The sequence below is a fragment of the Onychomys torridus genome, chromosome 21 (genome assembly GCF_903995425.1).
Source record: "Onychomys torridus chromosome 21, mOncTor1.1, whole genome shotgun sequence".
Lineage (NCBI taxonomy): Eukaryota > Metazoa > Chordata > Mammalia > Rodentia > Cricetidae > Onychomys > Onychomys torridus.
In genome coordinates this window covers 50318558-50346468 of record NC_050463.1, presented here as the reverse complement: position 1 = coordinate 50346468, position 27911 = coordinate 50318558, and the positions used below count along the sequence as shown (strand labels likewise).

At 47.2% G+C, this 27911-nt stretch overlaps 1 long non-coding RNA gene across 1 annotated transcript; it reads left to right on the top strand.

Annotated features, from left to right (window-relative positions):
• Positions 1-5194: 5194 nt before the first annotated feature.
• Positions 5195-25877, top strand: LOC118571609. The gene is made up of 2 exons (XR_004943374.1): positions 5195-5581; positions 22271-25877. It is a non-coding gene; the product is annotated as an uncharacterized LOC118571609 (long non-coding RNA).
• The last annotated feature ends 2034 nt before the right edge of the window (positions 25878-27911 follow it).

Here is a 27911-nt window from a genome sequence, read left to right as displayed (position 1 = left end):
TGGCGTCACACAAAGAGGAAGTCTCTACAAGGTAAGTGTGATGGATTGTCTTGATTGTCATGTTGACAAGATTCAGGATCACCTGGGAGACACACCTCTTGGTGAGTCTATGAAGGTGCTTTCAGAGCAATTTAACTGAGGGAAGACCCACCCTGAGTGTGAGCATCACCACCATGTGGTCTGGGGGCCCAGAATGAATACAAAGGAGAAAGTAAGCTGAGCCCCAGTGTTCATCTCTCTCTGCTTCCTGACTGTGGATGCTCCTTGTGACCAGCTGCCTCCTGCTGCCATGATAAACTGAATCCTTGAACTGTGGACCAGAATAAATGCATCTTTCCTTCAGCTGCTCTTGTCAGGTACTTGCCACAGAAAATTGGTCTTGAGAACTGAGGCCATTGCTGAGACAAACCTGACTCTGAGGGTTATAGGCCTTTGGAACCTGTTTTTCTTGTGGGGGGGGGTGAAGAGGATTTTGGACGGATAAAGGTAGAGAAACCTATAAAAGGAGCTTACGGAGAAATTCTCACAGGGTGTGCATGGCAAGACCGGCCATAGAGACACAACAAAGATCACGCTGATGGGTTCTGAGGCGACGGATCAAGGACTGAGTTGGGAGATGGGCCAGAGTCCAGTTATGTTATATTCTGGCAAAACAAACAGAAAACCAATGTAACAAGAACAACTGGCTTCTGTGTCCTGTGTCTCTGTCTACGTCCTGAAAACATAAGTGAGGGCGATTCAATGCTGTAGACCAAGTTTCAAGGCACTGTGAGGGGCGGGCTATGGCACGGTTCTTTTCAATGCTCTTGGTTATACCCATGGTAAGAGAAAGCGCAGATGCGTGCTGGTTGACAAGAAAGGAGCATGAGAATGTCTAAAGTTGGAGACGTGAGGGGTGGAAAGACTGCACAAGGGACAACGATTAGATTAGTGCGTCGCTGAAGGGAAATGTCTCATTCTGTATTGGGACAATAAGAAAGGTGACCTGAAAGAAAGAACTCACCTGGTGAAGGCTCCAGGATAAGAAAGTGCAAATTCATTTGATAGGACAGAGGCTGAAATGAGAATGACTCTACCTTTTGTTTTTTTTTTTCCATCCTGGTGTGATCAGACACAGATGGCCTGGGAATTGAACCCTGGGTCCTCTGGAACATCAGCCAGTGCTCTAAACCTCCGAGCCATCTCCTGGTTTGAGAATGACTCTTGATTAGAAACAACCACACAGCAAAGTGTTTCCTCAGGTTTAGGCACTGACATCCATACGAGGTTGTTTCAGTTGTGCTAGAAGAGGCAGACCATATCTCAAGCTGATAGCAAATGCGGCAGCAATATCTCCACAGCTGTTTTCTTCACTTGCAAGAGTTGTGGGGGTGTGGGGGTTTCCACTGAGGTTCCACAAAGACCAGGCAATGGGTGGCTGGGCCAGATGCCCGAAGAGGACTTTGAGTGGAGCTGTGAAGACCAAGCCTGAATTACAATGGACCCCAGGATGTGGGAGATACCAAGATCCATTGCAATAGAGAGGTCATATGTTCCCCAGGCAGCAGAAATGGAATGTCAGGGCTCCCCAAGCCTGTTGGAACTCTGAGGGCGCTGGTTCGAGCCCCAGAGAATACATGTGGAGCTGCAGGAGTTCACACTCCCACTGCTGGGTTTTGGTCTTGTTTTGGTCTTATCTTTCATGTCCCTATTCCTCTCAAATGCAATGTTTAATCTGTGCCATTGTATGCTAAGTTTGTAACTCCTTTATTGTTAATGTTATATCTTTTATTTTACAAGAGGTCCCAGAGAAGAAACCAAGTCTCAGTGGAAATTCTGCACTTTTGAACAATGTTGGAACTGTAAAGGCTTGGGGACTTTCAGAGGCAGAGGGTTTGCATGTTGCATCATGAAGTGAACCTGATTTAAAGTGATGTGTTGTCCACTTGGCTGCACTTAGAATTACCTAGGAGACACACACCTCAGACATGCCTGTGAGGGTTTTCCAGAGAGGTTTTAATAAGGAGGGAAGAGTCATCTAAATGTGGGTACCACCATCCTAGGGGATGGGGTCCTGGCCTAAGTCTAAAAGGAAATGGGTGGAGCACCAGCATTCACTGCTCTCTGCTTCCTGACTGAAGATGCATGACTGAAGATGCATGACTGAAGATGCATGACTGAAGATGTAAAGTGGCGGCGGCCTCATGCTTCTGCTGCTGCAGCTGAGAGGGCTTCCACTGCCCCATTTTCTCCACCATGTGGACCCTCCAACTGTGAAACAAAACAGACTCTGATTCTTCAGCTTCTTCACTGGGAGGAGGCCGAAGAGCCACGGTGAGAGGCATTCTCTAAAACTACAAAGGATACCAAAGGAATTAGGACACATGGTATAACACACCTCCCAAAGCCACACAGGTTAATTTGAAGATTTATTTTTAATTATGTGTCTACATGGAGGTTGATGCTCTGTATACAGTTGTCCTTGTAGGCCAGAAAAGGGTGTCATAGCTCTCCTGGAGCTGAAGTTAAAGGTGGTTGTGAGCCACCTAATGTGGGTTCTAAGAATCAAATTCAAGTCCTCTGTGAGAGCAGCACATACTCTTAATTGCTGAGCCATCTCCCCAGGTACTCCCCAGGTCATTTTGGTGTTGGTTTATGCAATTTAAAAAATTGAAATTATTTGGATAATAGATATGTGCAAGGCACGTAGTACAATAGCAAAGTCTCCATCCTTTGCCTCTATTTCTATTCATTTCTAATTCAGAACAGGAAATGAGAAGGCACATTAGGTCAATAATGACAATCTAATTAGGAGTCACACTAAAAGGAAGTTCATTTGAAAGCAGGTTATACAAAGAATACAGAATGCCTAAGCTGTCTGTCAGCCTACGCACTTACTGTTTGGGGTCTCAGACAGAGTGTCTGAGGGTGTCCCTTCCAGTCCTCAGACTTAGCTCTGTAACACGGGACTCTTTTCTTAGGACCTTTGACTCTGTGTTGCAGTTTGCCTATCTGTATCACATACACAGCAAATAACATCCCCTGGTTCTCGTGAAGCGTGAACCAGCCCATCAGATGCTTGGTTCCGCACATTTGTGTCCATCATTTTGTTTTGTCTTTAAAATCTAAATCTGACCAGATTCTAAGTGGCCAGAAAAGAAAACTGCTCAGCCAGGGAAGAAATCAAATCAGCTGGCTGGGAGCTTTCCCCCACATGCTAGGAAGTCTTTGCTCTGCCACATTAATTTCTTCATGAAATACTCATAGGCTTGCTCATCCCTTATGAAGCTGTCTGGGAACCCTGGAGAAAAAAAGCATTCCCTGTGTTCTATAAAAGGTTACCCTGAACTAAGGGACATATGCATGCTCATGCAGGCAATTGAAGAGCCCCTGATGGTTGAAAGAGGAATGAAAAGTTGTAGTGCTAGCTAATTCTAAATCGTCTTAATAATAAAAACCTGGAGTCATATCAGGGTGAAAGCTGAAAGATCAGAGAAGCAGAGCAGCAACCACTACAGAGACTTCTTACCTCTAAGAATCCTCAGACTGAAAGGGCTGAGCTCCTGTCTCCACCCCGCCTTATCACTTCCTCTCTCCACCCAGCCATATATATCACTTCCTGTTTCCTCCTCACTAGTGCTGGGATCAGAATGTGTGTGCTTCCCAAGTACTGGAACCAAAGACATCAAATTCCAAGTGCTGGGATTAAAGGTGTGTACCACCACTGCCTGGCTAGCTCCACACTCTGAACTCCAGGCAAGCTTTATTTGTTAGAGCACAAACAAAATATCACCACAAAATAGCTGGAGAAAAACAGGTCACATCAAGGGCAGATCTCTGCTTCTGGGCCTGACTTCCACTGCTGAGCACCCTCACCGCCTTCCTCTTCTTCCGTCTCTCTCAAGAACACCTTCACTTGCCCCCTGTCACGGATGCCATAGGGCTCAGGTAGTCAGGGGCTTTTCCATAACCCATTCTCAGGCGAATCATTGCAAAAGAGGGATAAGGGCTACACTGAATGTTGGAAATAACCAGTTTCGGGAAAGCACTCCAATGGCTTACCTTGTGTTCTCAAGGACAACCTCAGTGGCACATAAGCCATTTGCACCTATAGATGTGACCATGCATGGTCAACGCTTTCTTGAGTTTCCTTCATGCCCTGTGACAGTGAATTCATCCAGAACCTGGAGAAGGAAGTGGAAGATGGAGTTGAGAGCCTGTGTGATAATACTCCAGACCCATCCTCCTGATGGCTGCATCTGCCTATGCACATTTGTAGTTTATGATGCTTTGTAGTTTACAGCACATATTTTGGGGGATGTTTTGTTTCCTTTGTTTAGGGAATTATTTTGCCTTCTGAAGAGAATCAGTAGAATCAGAACTACTGACTGTAGCCGCAGTAACAACATTTATTGATCAGTTAGTGGACCAAGCATGGCTTCTGAGTGATTTCCCACATATTAACCTGTTTATTTCTCACCAGGACTGCATCAGCCCACACCAAGCCCTGTCCTCCTGTCTCACTAATGGGGACACTGAGGTCATTGCTACTGAAACAGGGTAAGAGTTGTAGGGCTAAGTGAAAGGGTGGGGGTTCTGAAGCTCAAGAGCCTTGAGGGATTCTTGCCTTTGCAAGTTATGCGTAGATTCATTTGGTCAAAAGAACCTCCAATACAGGAATGATGATGCTGTCAACCAGCTAGGACAGTCACACCAGCTACCCAAAACATCTTCTAGCAGGGAGCTCCTGATGCCCAGGAACTGAATAACCCCAACATCTATGCAGTGGCATCACCGCTATACCAGGAACTCAGATCTTTGGAGCTTCAACTCTGTTCTTCTCATATACCCCTTAACCCTTCCAACCACACAGTCCAATCCTGGTGTGTATTATTAACCTCTGAAGTGGCTACAGGCTTTAAATAGCCATGTCTCCTCCAGCAACCATATCCTTTCCACAAGGAGTCTTAAGCAGATAAGTTAAATCAGAACAATATGCCGTACCAGAGTAAGGGGAGGGTTGTAGAACTGTTTTCATGGGGGAGGGGGGGATGGCTTCAATGGGCAAGTATTTATGGAAGAACACTAGAATAAATAACCGATATCTTCACACTTCAGATGTATTGTGATTGACTTACCTGGGAGGGGGTGGGGACAAACAGCCTCAACTCAGACACACTCTGCTGAAAGTGGTGGTTACCTTCTAGCCGGCATGCTTTGCCAGGGTTGGTTGTGCTCAGCTTGGGGCATGAGCATTGTAGCATTGTGGAATATTGTCTCAGTCTGTGACTTGAAGGTTATGAGCTCGGGGAAGAGACAGTTAAAGCTTCCTCACGCCAACGAGATGAGTTGTACCCCACAGCGCCTATGCCAGGTCATCAGTCTGGCTGGAGCTGAGACACTTACTGGCCATGCCAAGCAGCGCCAGACACCTCTGGAAGCCCCTGCCTAGGACCCCAAATTTAGATTCATACTGCAGCCTGGGGAGTGTTTTGACGTCTGCCTGGCTACGGGGGAAAGCTCACTGCACACTGCCTCTGAGACAAGACAGAGCTCTCCAGGCTGAGAGTCTGAGGAAACCGGACCTGGCAAGGCTGCTCAGGTGAGTCGGGATGGGGGATTCAGAGGCTGTCTGCCTGGCCATGTCTCTGCCATGTTTACGGGAACAGGCATTCTGCTGAGGCTGGCTGCTGCGATGCTGCAGATTGATTCTGGAAGATTGCTTGTGCTTCTCTAATTCCTTGTTAAAAAGTGGGAACTGGGCTGAGCTTGCACTTGGGTCATAAAGCCCACTCTAAAATCGGGGGGGGAGTAACCTCAGAGGGCACCTAGCCATGGCGGAATTGTAGTCCAGACTCTGCTGAGTCCCAGCAGCCCAGAATCGTTTTAACATGTCCCCAGGGGGATTTCTTGGGAGACTTAGAAAGGGACTGAGATGGTGGCCATGGAATACACAGGAGTGGGGGTGGGGTGGCCCATTTCTAATTCAGAATCCATCTAGACTTACCAGAAAGCTGGTTAATATTAGGGGAAAATATCTCACAACCTGGTAGTGTCTGAATTCTTCCCAGGAAAAGATAATTATGCTTGCTGCCGCAAGCTTGAGCTCCTTGGGGGATAGAAGGATGCCCTGGTTTGCATTTGTATTTACATCCCTGGTGTAGGGTCTGGCATTTGACACTCATGAAAATGGTCCACCATCCTGAAACGGTTTTGGTCATAGCCTCAGCACATTGGAGAAGCGGCTCAGAGCACCACAAAAGACATAGAGCATTGCACCTGTGACAAGGACCACATGAGCTCGGGTTGGAGCAGCTTCGGGCTTTGGCGGGCACATCCACAGGTGCCATTGCCTGGGTGGTCTCAGCTCTGGGCTAGGTGAGACTCCAGGGTCAGGTCTGAGGGACAGAAGGGGGACAGGGTCAGCCTTAGGTTTTGGAAAGCCCTATCACATGGCTGAATGGATAAAATAAATGCAATCCTATTTGGGGCAGTCCGCCAGAGTTCTGGCCCCATGGTGAGAGTCTGGAAAGGCAATGTTGGTTCACAGTCTTATTGTAGTGTCTGGTGGGTGTAATCTCTCATGAGAGTTTGCCATCAAATCACCCACTGAATCCTTGCCGACCTTGAGGGCCAGGTGTAAGAACCCAACTACATTGGTGGAGGTGTGTATGAGCTCCTGACCTCCCTTTTGGTCTTGTCCTGGACATGATGTGTCCGCTTTGTTCATTAACAACATGCATGGTCTCCCTTTTCCTCCACTGTCTGCTCTCATCTTTTTGTTCCTTCAGGCAGGTCACATACCTGTGGCACCTACATTCATTGTTTTAGTCACAGTTTCCAAAAAGCCCCTCTTGGCTTGAGTCTCTTCTTCCTGGAAGCACCCAGGGTTGAGGGTTACACATGACACAGATTGATCTGTCATAACCCAAAGTTGATGGTCGCGGAGAGTGGAGTCTATAGCTTCACACCCTGGAGGACCAGCATCAAGCTGTGTGTGGCACACAGGAGGAAGGACTGCAGGGAGAGACAGAGAACATCTCAAACCCTGGGAAGCTCAGGAGGATTCCCTCAGGACTGTACCACTGTGGGAGGGGGGCAGTCACAGGGAGAAACACAGACAGTGGCAATCAGAGTCCAGATGCTGCTGTAGAGGGCTGTGTGCAGCTCAGAGGAGATGCATGCATGCTTAGGGCTCAGGGCAGGAAGATCAGGCAGCCTGTACATGTAAGATAACATACACTAGAAGCCTTGATCTGCCTTGCATGGGCTGTGGCTACACTCTAGCTGAGACTGAATTGTGGTATAGAGAAAGCAGGCTGTGTTTAGGTTTATTTTTTATTTATTTCTTCATTTTGTTTTTTCGAGACAGGGTTTCTCTGTGTAGCTTTGCGCCTTTCCTGGAACTCACCCTGTAGCCCAGGCTGGCCTCAAACTCACAGAGATCCGCCTGCCTCTGCCTCCCGAGTGCTGGGATTAAAGGCGTGTGCCACCACCGTCTGGCTGTGTTTAGGTCTGAACAGCACCTATCCTAGCGCCAAGTGGCTCTCAGAGGATAGGTCAGCATCAACACTTACGTAAGTAGATAGTGTTTAAGTTTCAGGTTTTTGTTCCATGATAAAATCCTCGGCTCATGATATGGAAACTGTCACAGGTGCGGGGGGGGGGGGGGGGGGGCTGGGGCCATCACACTGTTTCTTTGTGTAGCAAGCCTGAGGACTGCATTAGCCTTCTGGATCCACCACACCACCTCAGCCTGCATGGCAAGCTGTGGATGTGAGCTAAGCACAAACGCTGTGACAAATGCACCAGAGCTGGTCTAGGAAAGAAACACAGGCAGCCGGGTGCTGGGGAAGACTGGCATGCAGCTGCCGCCTTCTCTCTGTATTGCAGGTTGGAGAAGTCAGTCAAGAGACCGGAAGATTAGCATGCAGCTGATCTATGTGGCTGTCTTAGACGTCTGGTGGTATCACCAGAAACTGTTGTTCCAATATGTACTGTGGAGTCCTCAGATTTGTTATATAGTTTTTGTGTTTTGTTTTCCTGAGGGATTTTTTTTAAAGCAACTCCCATTGGGTGGCATAGATGTTGCCTCTGACAGTTCTGATTAGCAACCCAGAGGTGGAGAGGATCTTTCTCCTTCTTCTGAATCCAGTGTTTTCTGTATGGCCTCATTTGGCTTCCAAACCACCAATAAATATACCTTGGATCAAGGAGGGGTGGTGTGCAGAGGACTCTCTCTCTCTCTCTCTCTCTCTCTCTCTCTCTCTCTCTCTCACACACACACACACACACACACACACACACACACACACACACACACACAGAGAGAGAGAGAGAGAGAGAGAGAGAGAGAGAGAGAGAGAGAGAGAGAGAGAGATGTTTGACCTGAATAAAATGGTACTAAGGAAGCTGCCTAAGTAAGTAAGGGCAGTTCTCAGGTGCTGGAGACAGGGCACTGTGAGAATGCATGGAAGACACCAGTGGGGCCACCTGTGGGTGCAGGACTGGGGAGAGTACAGCAGGGAGACTGTACATCTATCTACCTTTTGATTTATTAAATGCAGTGGGCCATAAAATAAAACAAAGACATGAGTGTGGGAAGGGGACTTGATGGGGGAACGGGATGGCAAGGGTGGGTGGGAAGCAATTAGAATGCATTTTATACACGTTTGAAAATGTTCAAGAACAAATTTAACTCACTAAAAAAAAAAAAAAATCAAGCGAAGTAAACAAATGCCCATTGCCACCTACTTGATGCAGTGTTCTTCTCTCAGCATGATATCTAGTGAAACTGTTGGGGTTCTCATGTCCGAACTGCTGAAAGAAAATTGCACCAGGGAAATGACAAGTTTGGCCAGGCTAATGTTTCTAGAAGGCTGCTTAGACCACAAGAGAAAGGCCGAGCTTTAAGCTGTAGGTACGAAAGGAGCATACCCACCCTGGAGGAGGGTCTCTGAGCACACTGGAGGAGTAGAAGGCAAGCCAGTCCATGTGAAAGGCCAATGGGGTAGGCTAAAGTCCAGACACAGGCCAGGGAGACATTTGTGCTTTGTTCAACATGGACTACAAGGCACCTGGGTTGTGTTGTAGGTGTGTGTGCCCATGCAGGTGTGTGTGCCTGGGCCCATGTGTGTTGTGTCACAGCCAGGGAATGGGGGTTTCTAACCCTTCAAGATCCCAGCTTCAGGAAGGCTGGCTTTCCTGGGGCTGACACGGCTACAGGGAGTCTGGCAAGGGTGTTGGTAGAGATGGCAGAGATCTCCGCAGCCAGTTGAGTGTGCCTTGCTCCCGAGTGGGGAAGGGGCTAGGGTTGAACGTCCTCTGCTGAGGATTCCACAGATCTGTGTGTACACTGGAAGGACTGGGCCGAAGCAAAGCATGGTGACTGTTTGCACAATGTTCTAGAGTGCAGTGAATTACCAAAAAGTTATAGGATTTTCACACACACGTGACATCACAGTGGCTGCTTGGCCCCCATATTCATGTCCTTCAGAAAGCAAAGTGGACAACATCAGGTCCAAAAGATCCAGCCCTTGTAAGAATTGTCCTTGCCTGGTATGGCATAAACACTTCTTCATATACTTCTGGTCTGTCATGTACAGATGAGGCCTGGGCATCCATCTCCCGGGGCGGATCTGAGAAGATCCAGGTTCCCATCTCCTGGTTCCATGTGGCCCTGGCTAATGTGATAGGCCCAAGAAGGGCTTATGCAACCTAACTGTCTATTTCTGCAGCGGTGGCTGAGCTGTACTCCAGGCTAGCCCCAGAGCTTCCTGGCAATTCTCTTATCTCCATCTCCCACTCTGGCCAGAGCAATGCTGGGGTGACAGATGTCTGTCACCATATCAGGCTGTCTGTGCGGGTTCTTTGTGGTGAATTGTGGCCCTCCAGCTTTCTGGGCTATTGAGCTGCTGCCCAGCCAACCATCTATCCCACCCCTCTGCCTCCTCCACCTCCTTCATATCTACTTGGTCTCACCAGAATTGCAGGACCTACTCCTCAGAGACTCCTCCCATCCCCACTGCGGGTTAATGACCTGTAAACAGCCACTAACTGCCCCAGGGGAGACAGAGATGAGGCAAAGTTGTCTTATAAATAAAACTCCACCTGTGTTAATGAGTCAGTGAAATTCATTTATAAATTTCAAGGCCCAAGCAAACCTCTTCTCAGGGGATGGTCCAGTGGAGGAGTTTGGAGAAGGGGATGGGTGAGAGAGGGTAGCCCCCCACCCCACCCCCATCCCCCGGGAAGGAAGGCCTCTGCTGAGATCTGAAGCTACTTGGTGCCCAGGTTGGGGTTGTAGAAGATCCCTGAGCCTCTGGTCCCCAACGTTCCCACCATTAGTCTGCTCTGCATGTGGGGTTCTCAAACAGTCTGAGCTCTGTATCCACCTCTTCCTTGCCCCTTTGAGTCCTGCCTGGTTTTCTGCATGCCTCTGGAAGGAAGGTGCTGTGTGTTCCTCCTCTCCAGGCTGTGAGAACACACTGAGCGTAACCGACAGAGACATGCAGTCTAAGCTCAGACAGGACCTCCCTCCAGCTGATTTTAGATACCTGCTCCCCCTCATCATCATTGCATCATCTCCTAAGCTCTCCCTGGCAGCTAGGGACACACTCTGCTGTCTTACTAGACAACAGAGCTCACCCTGGTTGTGCACTGGGGTTTGGGGATGGGGCCAGTCGCGCAGTGTGATCTATATGCATTTGCCTCTCTCTGGAATTCCTCCCTTCTCTCCTCCACCCCCTCCCCCCACTCAACACCCGCAGCTGATGAGAGGTGACAAAAGCCACATGCCCAGAGAACAGACAAGACCTGAGCTAGCCTGCAGTTGCACCCATGGGCTAAGATTTGCAACAAAGTGGCCTGCAGCTGCACCCACAGGACTCCATGACTGTTGGGGAGGAGGCTTCTAGATGTTAGTGATGGGTAAGGAAGCAGGAAGAAGTGAGAAACCATAAAGAGATAGAGTCTGCCTTCTGATTGGTCTCTGTCCGGCACTTCGCTCCTAGAAGGCAGAATAGAGGATTTTAGAAAATTTTAGAAATAGTGGGAACTGTGAAGGGCTGGTTTCTGGATTCCATGCCAAGACAATTTTATATGATTTAAACAGCTTAGAGTTTAAAGTACTTAATGACCTGAAAGGGAGAGAGGTATCGGACATGCCATTCCCTCACAGGACAAAGATGCCAGGATGGGAACGGACATTCCCAGAAATCTAGCATTTGTGTGTTTACTGCTTGTTTTGTTTTTGTGGTGCTGTGGATGGAACGCAGGGCTTTGAACCTATCAGGCAAGTGCTCTACCACTGAGCCACAGCCAGAGCCACATTTCAGAAGCATCTAAACTTTGTCATGCCCCATGCCCACTGTGTGCATATGGATTCTTTAAAACATATCATCTCCTTTTCTTTCCTTGTGACATCCCTCCGCTGCACTTGAATGAGACCTCTCGGTGATCACAAATCCGTCAACTTGTACTTTCCCTGTCTGTTGTCAGCTCTTGTTTATCCTGAGACAGGTACTTCCCCTCTTGATACCTGGGTTCTCAGAGGGGACCACCATCTTAGCTGGTGGGAACCAGAGCTGTAACTGAGAGAGCTGGCAGATGTATGTCAACCCCAAGCCTCAGAGAGGAGACCTTGTGCTAGAGACCCCTCAAAGCCTCCCAGCTTCTACCTCAGCTGATGGAAGATCTGTTTCTTTTTATTGTAACCTCTTGTTATTTCTTTATTTTGCAGCTTTGAGCCATTTTACTAACAAACAGATGTGAGATTCACTTCCCAATTCTTTCCTGTACACTATGAACATGACAAAATGGTTAAAATGTGAGATTTAATTTAGATCTTCAAATATATGATGAGTTCACTAACACACATTAAGCCCCTTTAAGTCCATTCTGTCATTCTGGCCTCTGAAGGGGCTGTGGGAAGGGTCTGAGGGTCTGTAACCCTGTCCTGGACAAAGTCATGCTTTCCCTAACACATAGTCTTGACAAAACTCTGGCTAGCAGGGTCAGCTCTCTAGGAAGAGAATACGTCTTTTCTTAGATTCATTTACACACATGGCAAACGTTATTTCATGCAAGGTTAGTTTGGGTAGGTGTAACTTGTAGGGTGTGTGTGTTCCCAGGTACACACCTAGGTGCACTTCTGTCTATGTGGTGGCCAGAAGACCATTTCAGCTCCTGTTCCTCAGGTGCTGTCCACCTCATTTTTCAAAACAGGGTCTCTCGCTGATCAGCAGCTCAACTAGAGAAGGCTGGGCTTGCTGGACTGTGAGCCTCAGAGATCTGCCTGGGATTCTAAGCACGTGCCACCATGCCTTGCTTTTTACGGTGTGGGTTCTAGGGTGTGAACTCAAGTCTTCATGATTGCAAGGCGCACGTTTTACTGATGGAGCCATCTCTTCCCAGCCCATCAAATGCCTCTGCTCTCTTCATCAGCAGAGCAAATGATGGGGTTTGGGGAGGGGGTGCGTGAGCGGCACTTTCACCCCCAGAGCTGGGTGTTCTTTTGTCTGTACAAAGTTTGTCAATAACACTCCTGGAGCACACTGTCCTGTTTGTGGGTCAGAGGCCAGCTGCCTCAGCTTTTCTGTGCTGTGCGTGTGCAACTTGGACACACAATGGCAAGTTCTTCTGTGCACCTCAGCAGAGAAAACTAGGTCTCCTTGGCACAGATGTGTCATATCCAGGCAGCCATGCGGGCTGGGCAGCTAACACTAACTAGTGAGGTGGACCAGGTGTCCTGAATAGATAGAGCCTCCTCATTGGCTGCTAGTCACCATCACAGATGTGTCTAGGATTGATACTTAACCTAGACTCCCACGAAAGACCAGAGACCACTAACTTAAACCCAGCAGAATCTTCTAGCTGTCCACAGTGCTGTCTATGGAAGGGATGCTGTGTGAGATGTTATTTATAACATCTGCTGGGTCCTACCAATAGGAAGCACCAACCTCTGAGAAATTGTCTAATTCCTCAGGCAGGAAGTAGGACTGTTGTCTCGGAGAAGAAAAAAACTAAGGAGTGAAATATCATAATCCCTACAAAAGCGAGTCTCTGAGAGATGTGGCCTGGTTGATTTTCCTCAGGCCTCAGCATGTCCTGTGTCTGACAATCAGCCACAGTGTTCACATTTATATCTCCCACAAGTTCCCCCCAGGTATGTGAGTCTTACACAGTGCACATTTCACGTTGGTCTCTGTTTTATTTGAGGATGGGACTTACTTCCTGTCTAATTGGAGAGCTAAAATGCTAGAACCCCAAAGCTTTTGGGGAGAGGTGGAGCAACGGCAGTGAGCTGAGCTGATAGTGACTTCTTTCCTCCTAAAGGCCAGTCGTGAAGCAACACACAAATCGTGGACGGCAGCTTCTGATGCCTGACAGAAACTCGGTGTGGGACATACATTCTTGTAGTCCTAATTTTGTGAAATTCTTTCTATGGGTATGACTTACATCAGGCAGCTTAAGGAGGCTTGGGGGTCTGCTTGCAGAAGTGCATATAGACAAACCTGCAGACTTCCTCAGCTGGTATTCCTTATATACAAATACAATAGTGGTGGGATTCTAAAGCCCAATTAAGGGGAAAAGGTCCCTCTGGAGGTAACAATAGGCCAGAGCCCAGCAGCAATAACAAAAAAGCTACTTAGTTGGCCTCCTTTGTTAAAAAAGAATCCTTAGAGAAAGCCCCCCTCTGAATCCCCTGAATGGGGACTGAACCAATCTTCCATCCCAGGCGTCACACACAGGGTTAATTGAATACTCGGGATGGGGGTGGGTCCTTCTTTTGTGGCAGTAGCTGGTCACAAAACAAAAACCTGGGTCTTGAAGGGGTTTCTAGCTCACACCCTTTTAGGAAATTAAGCCTTAACAGTTTTGCCTTCCAGGCCAGCCTAGAGCCCTGCAGAGAGACGGCAATCTTTCCAACACAGAGAATTTACTGGAAAAGGGGAATGCAGCATTTCAAGTTGCCAGCTGAATGCAGGCGTCCCTGCAGTGGGCTTTACCCCTTTTTGTTCCTGGTACACTGGGTGTACAGCTGGCTCCCGTGGCCGAGTGGGTGGAGGATGGGGGCTTGTCAGTTCTGCAGCCTGGGTCACCCCACCCCCCACTCCCTCCCCATCCCATCCCCCACAGTAAGCTGCACCGGGTAATTAAACCTCAGTGGCCTGGAAAGTTTAGAGGAAACCAAGCGCCTGCTGCTTCCCTACTCTCCTCCCCAGGCTGGGAGACTGACTTTAGTTACATTGTGTCTTTCCAGGTAAACAAGCTTGGGAAAGGTCACAGGTGGGGACTGAATGAGCACCTTGCCTGTGTGAATGGTTTGCTTAATTAAATAATCATACAAGTAACTAATTGCAGAAAAAAAAAATGAGAGTGTTAAAGCAGTTAAAGTAATTAATTAATGGTAACCCAAAATTGAGAGATTTGTTTTCACATGCCAGTTTTCAGGCTACCTTATTAAACAGGCTATTTTCTTGGGATACTAAATGTTGGGGGAAATGTTTATATTATTTGCTTACTTATTTCTGCAGCACATAAGCAAGGATTATGAAAAGTGGGGATCTTGTAATAGCCATGATAATGGATGCCATGTTTTCTCAGGCAAAATATTCTATTATTTGGGGCCTGTGTCTTTTTTTTTCTTTCCTAGTTAATTTTTTTTTTTTTTTTTTTTTTTTTTTTTTTTTTTTTTTTACAGTTTCAGACAGGTATACAATGTGTTGTGATTATATTCATCTCCCATTACCCTTAGTCACCCACTTTCTTTCCCTTCTGGACCCCTTCTTCTCAACTTTTCTCCCAGTGACAATATCTTTGAAGAAATGCTGCCTTCTCCTCCAGGTCATCCAGTAACTAACTCCCTGGGAAGGAATGAGGCTCCTGGGACACCTTCTCTGTCCATGGTGGAGCTTGGAAGGGCCACCATCCTAGTTTCCCTTCCTGTTGCTGTGATAAAGACCATGACCAAAACAAACTTGGGGAGGAAACGGTGGAGTCACCCCTAAGCAGATGGTCCTGGGTCCTAGAAGAAGGTAGGCTGAGTAAGCGAAGGGAGCAAGCCAGTAAGCAGTGTTCCGCCATGGTGGCCTCATCAGATCCAGCCTCCAGCTTCCTACCCTGTTTGAATTCCTGCCCTAAGGTCACTCAGTGAAGGATCACACTGTGGAACTATACGCTGCCTCCCACGCTGTTTTTGTTCATGGTGTTATATCACAGCAATAGAAACCCTAACTACGACAGTGTGGGACCCCAAATCATGTAATGCTGATACCCACAATAAGGGTGGGTCTTCTCACCTCAACTGACCTAATTAGAAACTCTCAAATATGTCCTGAAGTTTGTCTCCTAGGTGATTACAGATCCTGTCATGTAATCACCACACATGGCGTCTCTTGGGTGATCACCATGATATTCACAGGGGCACCATGGAGCTGGGAGATCCGGTCCTAGCACAGTTGCATTGGGAAAGCACAAGTGTCCCTACTTCTGAGCACCTAGGTGTCTGTGATGACTATGTGACGTGTTCCTGTGAACCCTTGCCGCTACTATAGTCCCTGTGCTTGCCCTGTGTGCATCACTCACAGTGAGAGAGAAAGGAGGACAAGGAGAAGGATCCTGAAGATCTGGGGGGGGGGGGCATATTCCGCAGATGGTGTAGATTGGTTTGTAAGTAGTTAGAACCTTTGGGTGTCTATGGGCACACAGTAAGAGTAGTATCTACAGGTGTATGCTGTGAATGGAGCTAAGTTGTCGGATCCTCCCTCTCCTTCCTCTCCTTCCTTCTCCCTCCCCCTCCTTCCTTTTAAGGAACATGGGTAATGTGGAGTAGGCATGAAGGAACCCCTTTCTCAGGTGTTAGGCTGCAGGAGAATGGTCCACCTGTTTTGTAAAGCTGGGCAAGCCCCACCAGGTGGCTGCCACACAGTCCGCCTTCCGTTTGATAGCTCCTGTTCTACTATTCAATGGTGTCTATTTTTATAGTACTCTCTTCTCTCCCATTGGCCCCCAAGAGTGACACATTTTTAGCCAATTCTTCCTTTGGTCTCCGCATTTTTGTCTTTTCCCTTTGGTCCCCGAATGGTTTCATTTGTGGTGGTGGCTGCTGTACTGGGAGGCTGCTCTCACCAGGATCCCCCCAAAAGACTCCTGTGTGGAATCTGATGCTGGGACTTCAACTCTGACCCCTGCAAAGTGCCTTTGGTGTTCAGGAGACTCAGAGCTGTTTTGTGGGATCAGTGGACACCCGGATTTGAAAAGACATCAGAGCTCACACCGCTGCCTTGGAAAATAACTCTTTGTTTCTTTGGCATGTGAGGGGACTATTTCTGCTGTCATCTCTGTCTCTTCTTTGTCTACATCTGTCAGGATGGGCCACCATGGTCTGTTATGACACCTTTCACTCAAGACTGTCTTTAAAAGTAATGTCTGGGAGGAAAGGACCAGGGTACAGTGCCTGTCCTAGGAAGTCACTTGGAGGAACAGAAAAACACTCCGGCTTGCGTATTTCTTCCATCTAGCTAAGATCTTCTTCTTCTTCTTCTTCTTCTTCTTCTTCTTCTTCTTCTTCTTCTTCTTCTTCTTCTTCTTCTTCTTCTTCTTCTTCTTCTCCTTCTCCTTCTCCTTCTCCTTCTCCTTCTCCTTCTCCTTCTCCTTCTCCTTCTCCTTCTCCTTCTCCTTCTCCTTCTCCTTCTCCTTCTTCTCCTTAAGAGGGAGAAGAATTTCTTCTTTCAGTTACAAATAAAGTAAATGTTTTTCACAGTGTATGGCAGCCATCAGGGGTTTCTCTGTGCCTGGCTCATTTGGGCCAGTTTGAAGAGGCAGCAAGCAGGAACCCAGGCCAATGCTTCAATTTGTAGTACAGAGGCAGTGGTATGAGTTTGCACATCTGTAGAATGCCATGAATCTCTCGGGGCTGTCTTGCAGCAACTGTTCCCACTGCACTGGGTGTGGTAGCACACACCTGTAAATCCCAGTGCTCATAGGGTAGAGAAATCCAAAGTCATCTTTGTCAGTATAGTGAGTTCCAGGGTAGCCTGATTCAAGAAACAAAAACTAACAAAAAAAATGTTTAGGGGGCCACCAGATGTTCCAAATGATACTACCTGAGGACATTCCTTGAACATGGGTATTCAAATGCCTTTAGCTAAGCTTGTATCTGGAAGCCAGAACTGATGACTACTCAAATGATCATGGGAATGTGACCATTGCTTTGATATAGAGTTTATTATGGCGTTTCCCACACAGTTGGGTTTTGTTTGTTTGTTTTATTTCATTTGGTTTTGGTTTTGATTTTGTTTGTTTATTTGTTTTTGGAAACAGGTTTTCTTTGTGCAATGGTCCTGGCTGTCCTGGAACTCACAGAGATCCACCTGCCTCTGCCTCCTGAGTGCTGGGATTAAAGGCATGTGCCGACGCCACCACCTGGCATGTGCCACCACTATCTGGTGATGTTGTTGTTGTTGTTGTTGTTTAATTGATGCTGTTTTTATAGCAATACTGATATTGATATTCATTGCTATACATTTTGAGCTAACTGTTGAATGCTTTCACAGATGCTCCTTGGGTATTGTCATTTCTGGCTATGAGTCTGTCATTGTGATAAACTACCTGGGTGAAAAGCAACACAGGGAAGAAGGTTTATTTTAGCTCACAGTTCCAAGTTACAGTCTGTCTCCTAGGGGAAGTCAAGGGAGGGACTTGGGACAGCTAGTTATATCCACAGAGCAGAGAGAGAGTGTCTATTTGTATCAGCCCCAGTGTGGGGCTTCTTCTCATCTCCATGCAATCAAGACAATCTCCTGTAGACATGCCTATAGGCTAGCCTGATCTAGGCAGTCGCTCAGTGAGATTCCTTTCTCAAGTGATTCCACATTTGTCAATAGCACGCTTTGAGTGAGACCAGTCCCCATAGGCTTATCAGTTTTAATACTTGATCCCTATTGGTGGCATTGCTGGGGGAATTGTGTCGTGGGGGAGAATGGCTTGAGACTTCAAGAGACTCTGGCTATCCCCTGTGTTCTCTCTCTGTCTCTCTGTCTCTCTCTCTGTCTCTCTGTCTCTGTCTCTGTCTCTGTCTCTCTCTCTCTCTCTCTCTCTCTCTCTCTCTCTCTCTCTCTCTCTCTCTCTCTCTCTCTCTTCCTGGTTGTGGATCAGGTGTGAGCTCTCAGCTGCTGCTCCAGCACCATGCCTGGCAGACTGCCATCCTGTTCCCTGCCATGATGATGATAGACTCCTATCCCTCTGGACCAATAAGCACCTAATGACCTCCTCCTTCTGGAAGTTGCCTTGGCCGCAGTATTTTACCACAGCAATGGAAAAGTAGCCAATGCCGTCCAATGGACAGTTGAAAGGAATCATCACAGACAGGGGAAGCACCATCTTTCTTGACCTTCCTTTGTGTGTGAGCTCTCAAGCAGCTTGGCCTGGGTGAGGACATTGGTGCTGTGAACTAGAGGCTTACTAAAGGAAGGTGCTGCAGCAGTTGTGACACATGTCCCCCAGAATACTGGGTGGGCCCCTCAGGAGGGACAAGGGCAAAACCTGCAGGATACGGGGTGGGGGTGGGGAGAGGGTGTTTGTTTTGCCTTTTTTCAGAATGAGCAGCAGACTCTGTGTCACAGCCATGGAAGTGACATGCCAGAGGAAGGTCTCATCTTGGCTATAAAGGAGGCTGGTATAGCAGTTCACCATAATTCACATAAAGAACTGGACAAACAAAGGAAACCAGCTATTAGTGGAATCTGGGTTACTTCACATACCTGAGTTGTGAACCTTTCTTGCAAGCACTACACCTCTTAGTGTCTTTTTGGATAAGGGACTCACATTTACGTGCCTCTTGCACTAACAACTCTGCCCTACATGGTCATTCACGGTCCTCACACAACCCTTTGTGTTAGTGGAGTCCCTGGATAAGAAGGCCGGTGGCTGCTATTGCCAACCATCTGCATTTGCCCCTCATCACTGGTGTGTGTGTGTGTGTGTGTGTGTGTGTGTGTGTGTGTGTGTGTCTGTCTGTCTGTCTGTCTGTCTGTTGTCTGTCCTTCTGGTTTTCTGTCTGGAGTTCAGAGAATGACTCTGTGGGGTCAGTTCTTTTCTTTACTTAGTTCCAGGGTGGCCCTCAGGTTTCCACATTTGAATGACAAGCACATTTGCCCACTGAGCCATTTACCCATCCCTGAAGTGAACACCCTAAAATCTGGACAGATTCCACTCTGTCAAAGATATTGTCACAGGCCTGCCCTGGGGTCCTAGGTGAGGACTGATTCTGTCCCATCCCTGCTTTCTTGATTTTGATATTAGAAGTGACACACCTCCCACGAGGTTGCTTACTTTCTTTGGCAAAAGTCTATTATGTAATGCCCTCTTTGCTTCTGGAGGAGAAAGCTGAGCAATGCTGTGTTGCCCACCTCCGAGCACCAAGCGTTTCCATAGGTGCACTCTACAACCTGTGCACCTGAGTTGTGGTATCTCCTTGTTCCCCTTTCCCGTGGTGTAGAAGATGAAAATTGCTGACCTATTGTCTGCCCTGAAACACCCAAGGAATGAAATTAGGATTTAAAACTTCACACTCCAAGGCCAGACCTCTGGTCACATTGTTGAATCTCTTACTTTGGAAGCTACTGGGGTCCAGTCTAAGTATGGTGGTGGGGAAAATGATGATTTGATTTGATCCAAACTTGGCCGTGCATCGACAGCCAGTTTTTAAATTATGAAGTGGACGTGAGATTGGGTGAAGGCTACAGTCTGAGCAGATACACGCTCCACTCTCCCCCTCAGAGTGCTCTCAACATAGCATGGTAAGGTGATAGACTCTATAGAGACCACGACAGCATCCTTACTGACTCAGGGCCACATAGTTCCATAATTCATAGTCCACATGGAAGAGATGAAGCTTAGAACACATGAGGATTAAAGCCTAAACTCCTCTGAGCTATTGGGATGAGATCTGTCCTCAGGACCCGACAAACCATACTTTCAGAGCTCCTGGGCATCTCCAGAGCACATTCAACAATGTGTCACAGGCATCAGAGCTAAGCAGCCAGGAATTGCAATGGGGCAGGATAAAATCTCACAAGGTTTAGTATTCCATCTCAAAGCAGGTAAGACACACACAGGCACCGGCCGAGATTGGGATGACAGTCCCAAGGAAGACTCCATATGCCTGGTATGGAGGCCTCAAGAGACACCAACCCATGTTGTCTACAAAATCTACAATAAGAGTGGAGTTTCAGTTTAAAAGCAATCAGAGCTCAGAGGCCCTGATCCCTGGCTCTGGGGTGACCACCATCCCAGTGAGATGCCTGGACTCTGGGAGGCATTTCCCTGACTCCAGAGAAGTAACATGTCAGGAAGATGATCCTGGATCACATGGTGAGGACTCAGCACCATGACAACAATATATCTAACATGACTGACTTCGTATCAGACACACTGCCAAATACAGACCAGGCCTTGGATCATTCCAAATGTGACCAGACAAAAGACATGGCAGCATGAAAACAGACACTGAGGCAAAGTTACATGGGCTCACGTGGGGATTCCCTTCCCCTCTGACACCATCGTCTGTTGAAACATCCTTGAGGACTGTGTCCCAGATGACCTTGAATCTCAATGGCCAGCACAGCTTGACACTGGGCAGGGGCAGAAGATGAAGATCCCTGCTAGTTGATGGTCTACCATTGTGAGTGCCCTGAGGAGGTGCTGCTCCCAGAATCCTTCTGACACCGTTCAAAAGTGGCTACTGCCAGGCCCCCTTCCGCTCTGTGCACTGTGGACACCAGTTAAATATGCCCTGGGAAATAGCAGGTGTGAGCAGGCATCTGCTTTATCTTCCCTGATGTGCCACAGTAGAAAAGCCTGGTGCGTGCGGTGCATCTTATTACAGTGCCAGTAGAGACAGGTCCCCTCTGAGGGCTGGCTCACAGTTACAGCCCCCCTTCTACAGCATCTCTCTAGACATTTCCTGTCATGTCCTTTTTGTGTGTGTGTTCCCTAGTCCTGTGCTAACGAGGATCTTTGAAAAATGACTGGTATGGTAATGATCTACGGAACTTACCGGAGATAGCAATTAAACATGGTTAATGGCTGGGGTACACTGACACATTAAAAGGCCTGCAGATGGCGATTTATGAAGACAGCTCTGCCGCCTACTTGGTATCCGATGCATTTTTCTAGTTTCCACTTAGGCAGGCTGGTCTCAGTTTGGAATGATTTCCAGGCCTCTTTTAGAATCTCCAATTGCCATGCCACCAAAAATAAATAAATTAAAAAAAAATCGCATTGACAAGCTTTGCTGTTTCTCCTTGTGTGTCCGTGTCTTATGGTCCTCGGGTAGGCTCTGTCTTCAGGAAGTCCACAGCAACAGTTCAATTTTCAGAAAAGGAAAGGGAGGTGGGATATCAAAAGAGAAGTTGTTTAGGGCTTGGAAGACGGATGGCTCCGTCAACGATGTTCTTGTCACCTGAACGTGGAGATCTATGTTTTCACGTGGAGCTCCACATCAAATCCCAAGCTTGGTGGCTATTTTAGTTAGCTTTTCCATGGCTGTGGCAAAACAGCATGACCAAAAGCAACTTGGGAAGGAAAGGGTTTATTTCAGCTTACTGGTTACAGTTCATTATGAAGGGAAGTCAGGGCAGGAACTCAAAGAAGGAATCCGGAGGCAGGAGCTCAAGCAGATGCCATGGGGAAAGCCTTGCTCTCGATAGCTTCTTCAGACCGCTTTCTTATACAACCCATGGGTGGCACCACCTACAATGGGTAGGTCCTTACCACATCAATCAAGAACCATGAAAATGCCCAACAGACATGCTCACAGTCCAAAGAGGACAAGACGATTCTTCCACTGAGAATCCCTCTTCCCAGGGAACTCTAGTTTGTATTAAATTGACAAAAACTAACCAACATTGAGGCATGTACTTATAATCCCAGGGCTGGAGAGGCAGAGACAGGAAATCCTTGGTGCTTACAGGACAATTAGTCTAGCTGTACGGGTGAGCTAGCCTTGCTTTCATCAAAGGACTGTTTCAACAATGAGCTGGTGAGGTTGAAGACAGAGAACATGGATCTCTGCCCAACACATACACAGACACACAGGTGCCTGCTCACCCTCACACACAAGCATACACACACAAATGTGTACCCCCATACACACATACAAAGAGAAATTTTAGATTTAACATCAGACACGAGTGTTATAAGGGATATGAGATGATTTGACAGCAATAATTGAAAGGAATCACTGAGTTTCATTATCTTAAACTTTTCTGATTTCTCACTATAACAGATATGCAGCTTCCTGCGGTGAATGGAGCTGCCCAGCTCACCAATGGTCAGCAGGCTCCAGGACGACTATCTCTGTTATCTAGTACCCTACCTCTGTGACATGTGAAGAGCCAAACCTGGTTTCCAGTGACACAGCAGAGCCCAAGGGATGCCCCATTCTTCAATGTCTGCACTCCCTTAACAATTGGATCTGTTTTCTTTTGTGGTTCTGAGTATTTATCAAGATTCTAATGGCTAAATCTGAAAACAGCGTTGATAACGCAATTCATAAATCAGCTTTCTGAGCTATCATTATGATATCGTTTCCTCTTTTTTGTGGCCACAATGTGTTCTCTCTTGCCCTTACATCGTGAGACCCAGAAGTGTCCAGACAACTAACTAGGAGGTAACTCAAGCTGCGGTATTTGAAAGCTGTGTCTTCACTGAGGGGGAAGCGGTAGAGGTGAAGACCCTTCCATGGTAAAGTATGAGTGCATCTGGACCATGGGAATAACATGTCTTTGGACAAGGCAATGGATGGTTCTTGTTGATACCACCTGGTTGCTTTTGGGTGAATCTCTTGAATAAGCACTTTGCTGACACACAGGGCCATGGAAGGCGTAGGGTCATGAGTACATTGGTCCTAGGGACAGCAGTGAGCTGACACAGTGAGCAGAGGAGGCCCTCTGCTTCTACTGGAACCATCATTCCATGCACAGGAAGTATCTCTATGTTGGACTTGGCTGTAATGCATCCTGTCTACAGAGATGGAGTATTCCTGGAGGAAGACAGCACAACTCTTCCTCAGAGTTTGGATCATTCTGAACTACATGGAATTCTGGTCAAGTCCAGGCGGAGTGGTTCAAAGCGCGGCTGTGATTGAGTGTGGTTAAGACAAATTAGGGTCGTATTTCATTCAACCAGAAGAAATGGCAGCACTGTGGATTTCATGTTCTTTGGAAATCTGTCCAGTCAACGCTGGTATTGAAAGGAAGGGGCAGAGAAGACACTTCCAGACAAGCAAAAGCAGATGTGGACTTGGCTTTGTGAGCCGTGGCAGGGAGGACCCAGCACAGTAGTGATGGTATCTGGAAACTTCCACACAAACAAATGTGGGTGTCCTTTGTCAGATCCCTGTGAGTGGGTACTGCCGAAGACTTCTGGTGTTTTCTGTGGATAAATGCTCACACAAAGCTCTTTATTACTGTAATACAGTCTATGCTACAACATGCTTTATAACTTTCATTTGTTTTAATAGTCGCATTAGTAACTTTGCTCTTGCTTGAATCCTAAGCGGTGTTTAGAGCTGAATAGGGAACAGAGCGGCCATTGCCTGGTTCTCCAGTACACTGAAAGAGGCGGTAAGTGGTCTCTAAAGGTTGGAGAGGTGACATGAGCGATCACTCACAACCTTGAGGTTTCAGAGCCCATCAGGGAGTTAGAGTTGCCCTCCCTCCCCCCACACCCCCAAAACCGGCTTACTCTGCTTCCATTCACTTGAGATGGCTCAGGCTTTCCTCCACCAGTTCTCAGCGGTCAGTTATTAAGGGGGAAATGGTAACAAAAGCACATCTCAGCCGCCAGGCATTCTGCATTTGTGGGCGTGGATGGAGGAAACCTCAGCGTAGCCATTGTTAAGAAGCCCAGCAGCTGGCAGCTCGGGCCAGCTGCACCGGCTTCATGGGGGCTGCTTCCAAGCTGCTGCTTTTCCAGCCTCATTCAAGGCCAAGTGGGACCATGTGCATGCTTGTTGTCTCATAGGTTTGCAGGGAAGTGGGAGACCATTTAAAGGGCACACAGTCTACCAGGTTAAACTCCAATTTGCATGGGAATGACTTGCCTCAAGGTCAGGTTTTCCTTGGACCAGAAGTTAGTTTCTACCTGTGTGGATGTGCGGATTTGCAAGCGAGGAGGAAGAAGGGAGAGAGCGTTTATTTATTCCCAAATCTGTCTTTGGGAAGGACACTTTATGGCTGGTACAGTCCCCTGGGGTTTCAGTGTGAATTAATATGCTTGAGGCACACGCACACACACAAATGCCCCATGCTCACCTCCACCCTGACATGATAGATGGCAGACTCGACCTGGGGCCCAGAAGGTCATACTGTGTTAACGAATGAATCTTGACCCATTCTTTCAGCATAGCCTTCAGGAGCCCCAAACTGCTCCTCATTCCTTTCCAACTCAGCCTCCCCCACCCTAAGCAGCAGCTTCCTTTGTTAAGGACCCAGAGGGCAGCTGCTGACTCTAAGGCTGGAGTGAGGAGAAGAGGAGGAAGTGTGTGCAGGCCTCACCAGGCCTAGTGGCAGGTTGCCAGCTAACAGCCCCCAACAAGCCCCTCTGTTCTCTAGGTAGATTTTTCCCCCCATGGGTGTCATACATATAGAGAAGGGAGTGCAGTCTGGGAATTAACTGGCCCCTCACAGATAGTATATACATTAAAAAAAAAATTCCAGATAGCAAATATTCTATTAAAATCCCACATTACATTGCTTTAAACAGGGCGCTGTTGCCCTGCAATGTTGCAAAGGCTTCTGCAAGGAAACTGGGTTACGTTATCTTCCATGCTTTCCCTCCTGCAGCCCCATCCTGTCTCCGCTCTGCTTGACTCAGCTGGAGGAGTCTGGTGAATTATGCATCACTGAGGGAGAGAGAGGGGCTGAGCTTGTGGAACTGTGCCTTTAGCACAGGGCACCCTGAAGGCTCACTCCTGTCTTCCTCTACCACTCACCAAACACCAGGCTAAGATGGTGGATCTTACGGAAATGGGAGGGGGATGCCTGTAGGTCCCAGCTACAGTAGAGATGTGGTCCAGGTCACCCTTGCTCCATACAGCACAGGGAGATCTGTCTGGGGCCTCTCCTTATGGTGGAACATTTTTTTTTTTTTTTTTTTTTTTACATGAAATGAAGTGGGGTGTGCAAATTCATTCCTGGAAGTCTCAGGAAAAGCCCTTTCTGGATTTTCTTTCTTTCTTTTTTTGGAAAGGCGACACCTTCGCCTCCAAAGCTGTGTTGGCTCCCTGGGCCATGGTGGTATTCTCTCCACTTCACAAATACACAGGGACATGTGGAAGCGTTCTTTTTTTTTTTTTTTTTTCCAGATCCCAAACCATATGCACCAAATTTTCACAGACTTGATCTTAATGTAGATAAAAGTGAGATCCCCCGAGGGGGACCATGCTGTAGAAATCCCCGCATTGTAGACTCTAATTTAATCATCGATAGCCACAGAATTTCTTTGCATAAATTACAGCCTCAATGATAACATCGCTTTCACAAAAGGTGGCCTCTAATCGATTCGACTCTCCCTGAGAAGGCTGGGCTTTCCAAGCAGAGGAGCAATGAGCTGTTCGAGAGAGCTGTGGGCGGCACCTGGGGCTTTGGAGGCTGAGCGGCCCTTGATGGCTATTTGCTTATTCAGCTGACTTTACTTTTCACCTTGACATTTGCTAACTGGTTTTTATTTTCTGGGAATAAAGGGTTATTGGCGACTGCCAATCTGACCATAGAAACTCTTTTCAGCATATGTACCTTTCCTGACTCCTCCTCCTCCTCTCTGTTCTCCCTGCCCTTGAAAAACATGATTAAAAATAAATGTCATTTTTCATGCTTTGAGGTCTGCTTAAATATGACGGAGAGCAATGTCTATCCAAGCTATGCTGAGCACTTTTGGGGGTCTGGTCTCTCTCCTGCCAGATGTTTGCCCCACAAGACAGTCTTTTTCCAGCCCACAGAAGATGATTTAAAAGCCTTAGTGTTGAAGGGAGATCCTCAGTCAGCATCAGTCTATGTCTGTACTGGGATGACTGAGAACACTCTGGAGGGTCCTTTTGAAAGAATGTGTTGGGGGAGATTCTCACAGAAGCAGCTGGTCTCCATCCTTGGAGCTTTACCCACAAAGGATTTCAGACAGAAGGAAAATAGGAACTGGACAACACACCATTTGTGTCTCTAACAGGGTCCACTCATTTGTACACTTTCCCAATTGAAGGGTGCTTTTAGTGCCAGAATTCTCAAAGGAGGTTGAGTCTCACACACTGTGGTGGTGGTATTGTGCTCCCCAAAATATTATGTACCCTAATAAACTTACCTGGGGTCAGAGAACAGAACAGCCAGATATAGAGGCCAGAAAATAGTGGCACACACCTTTAATCTTAGCATTCCAGGGGCAGAGATCCACCTTGATCTCTGAGTTCAAGGCCTCACTGGACGCAGCTAGGCATGGTGACTCATGCCTTTAATCCCAGGAAGTGATGGCAGAAAGCAGAAAGGTATATAAGGCGTGAAAACCAGGAACCAGAGCTGGTTAAGCTTTCAGGCTTTCCAGCAGCAGTTGAGCTGAGACTCATTTGGATGAGGACTCAGAGGCTTCCAGTCTGAGGAAACAGGATCAGCCGAGGAATTGGTGAGGTGAGGTGGCTGTGGCTTGTTCTGCTTCTCTGATCTTCCAGCACTCACCCCAATACCTGGCTCCAGGTTTGATTTTATTAATAAGACCATGTAAGATTTGTGCTACATCACACATATGAGCCAAGGAAGAATTATATATATATGTGTGTGTGTGTGTGTGTGTGTGTGTGTGTGTGTATACCGAGAAGTCCACTGGGCACAAGCACACAGTTGGTATGTAATAAAGGCAGAAGGCTTGAGTGAAAATTCTGCAAGCTGTCACAGCCCTGCAATAAATAAATAATAATAAATAAATAATAAATAATAAATAATAAACAAACAAACAAACAAACAAATAATAAATAAATAAATAAATAAATGAATGAATAAATAAATAATGGCCTGGTTAGGCAGGGGAGATGTTTCAGTGGGTAAGAGAGTTTGCTGAGTAAGCTTGAAGGTCAGGGTTCAGGTGCCCATGACCCACATAAAGCCTGGGTGTTGCTGCACATACCTATAAGCCCTGGAGGGACAGACAGACAGATTTCTGGTGTTTTCTGGCTGTCAACCCAGCTGAACAGCAGTGAGCTCTAGGTTCAGTGAAAAATCCCAAGGAAATAAGCAGAGACAGCTGACATTCCCCTTCAGCCTTTTAACATGTGCACAAGGGCTCAAGCATCTGCATGTGTGTATACATGCACACACCAAACACATTACAATGCTGTGTTTATAAACAATACAGGTCTACACCCCAGTTTTTAATCTCAATAATATAGTAACACTGTCCCTGATAACATCACCATGGAGAAACATAGATATTTATTCTTGGGGGTGAGATAGCTTGAGTCCTATGGACATATTACAGTACTAAGTAAATCACAGGTACTGGCTGATTGGGGCTGCTAGCCTGCTATCTACACGGTATCTGCCCAGCAATGGTCAGGAGCCAAGATGCTACATGCAATGACAGGGAACCTTATGCTTCCTTTGGATACTAAAGATTTTTATGCAGACCCTGCTTATGTATAAATAGGAAGGTTCTGAATATGAGAGAAATAAACAATCTTGGTGATGACTAAAAAGTCAACAGCAAATGTTCCTAATGCCACTACTCACACTGGAGACCCAACTACGATGTTAAAAGCTTGGTCTGTCCCAGCCAACCACTGTGTGTCCTCACTGTGCAGGTTGAAGTAGTGAGGCTGAGGACATAAACCTGGGAAAAACTAGCCAAGGTTTCCAACCATGCTTGGGTTGGAAGAAAGTCAGGAA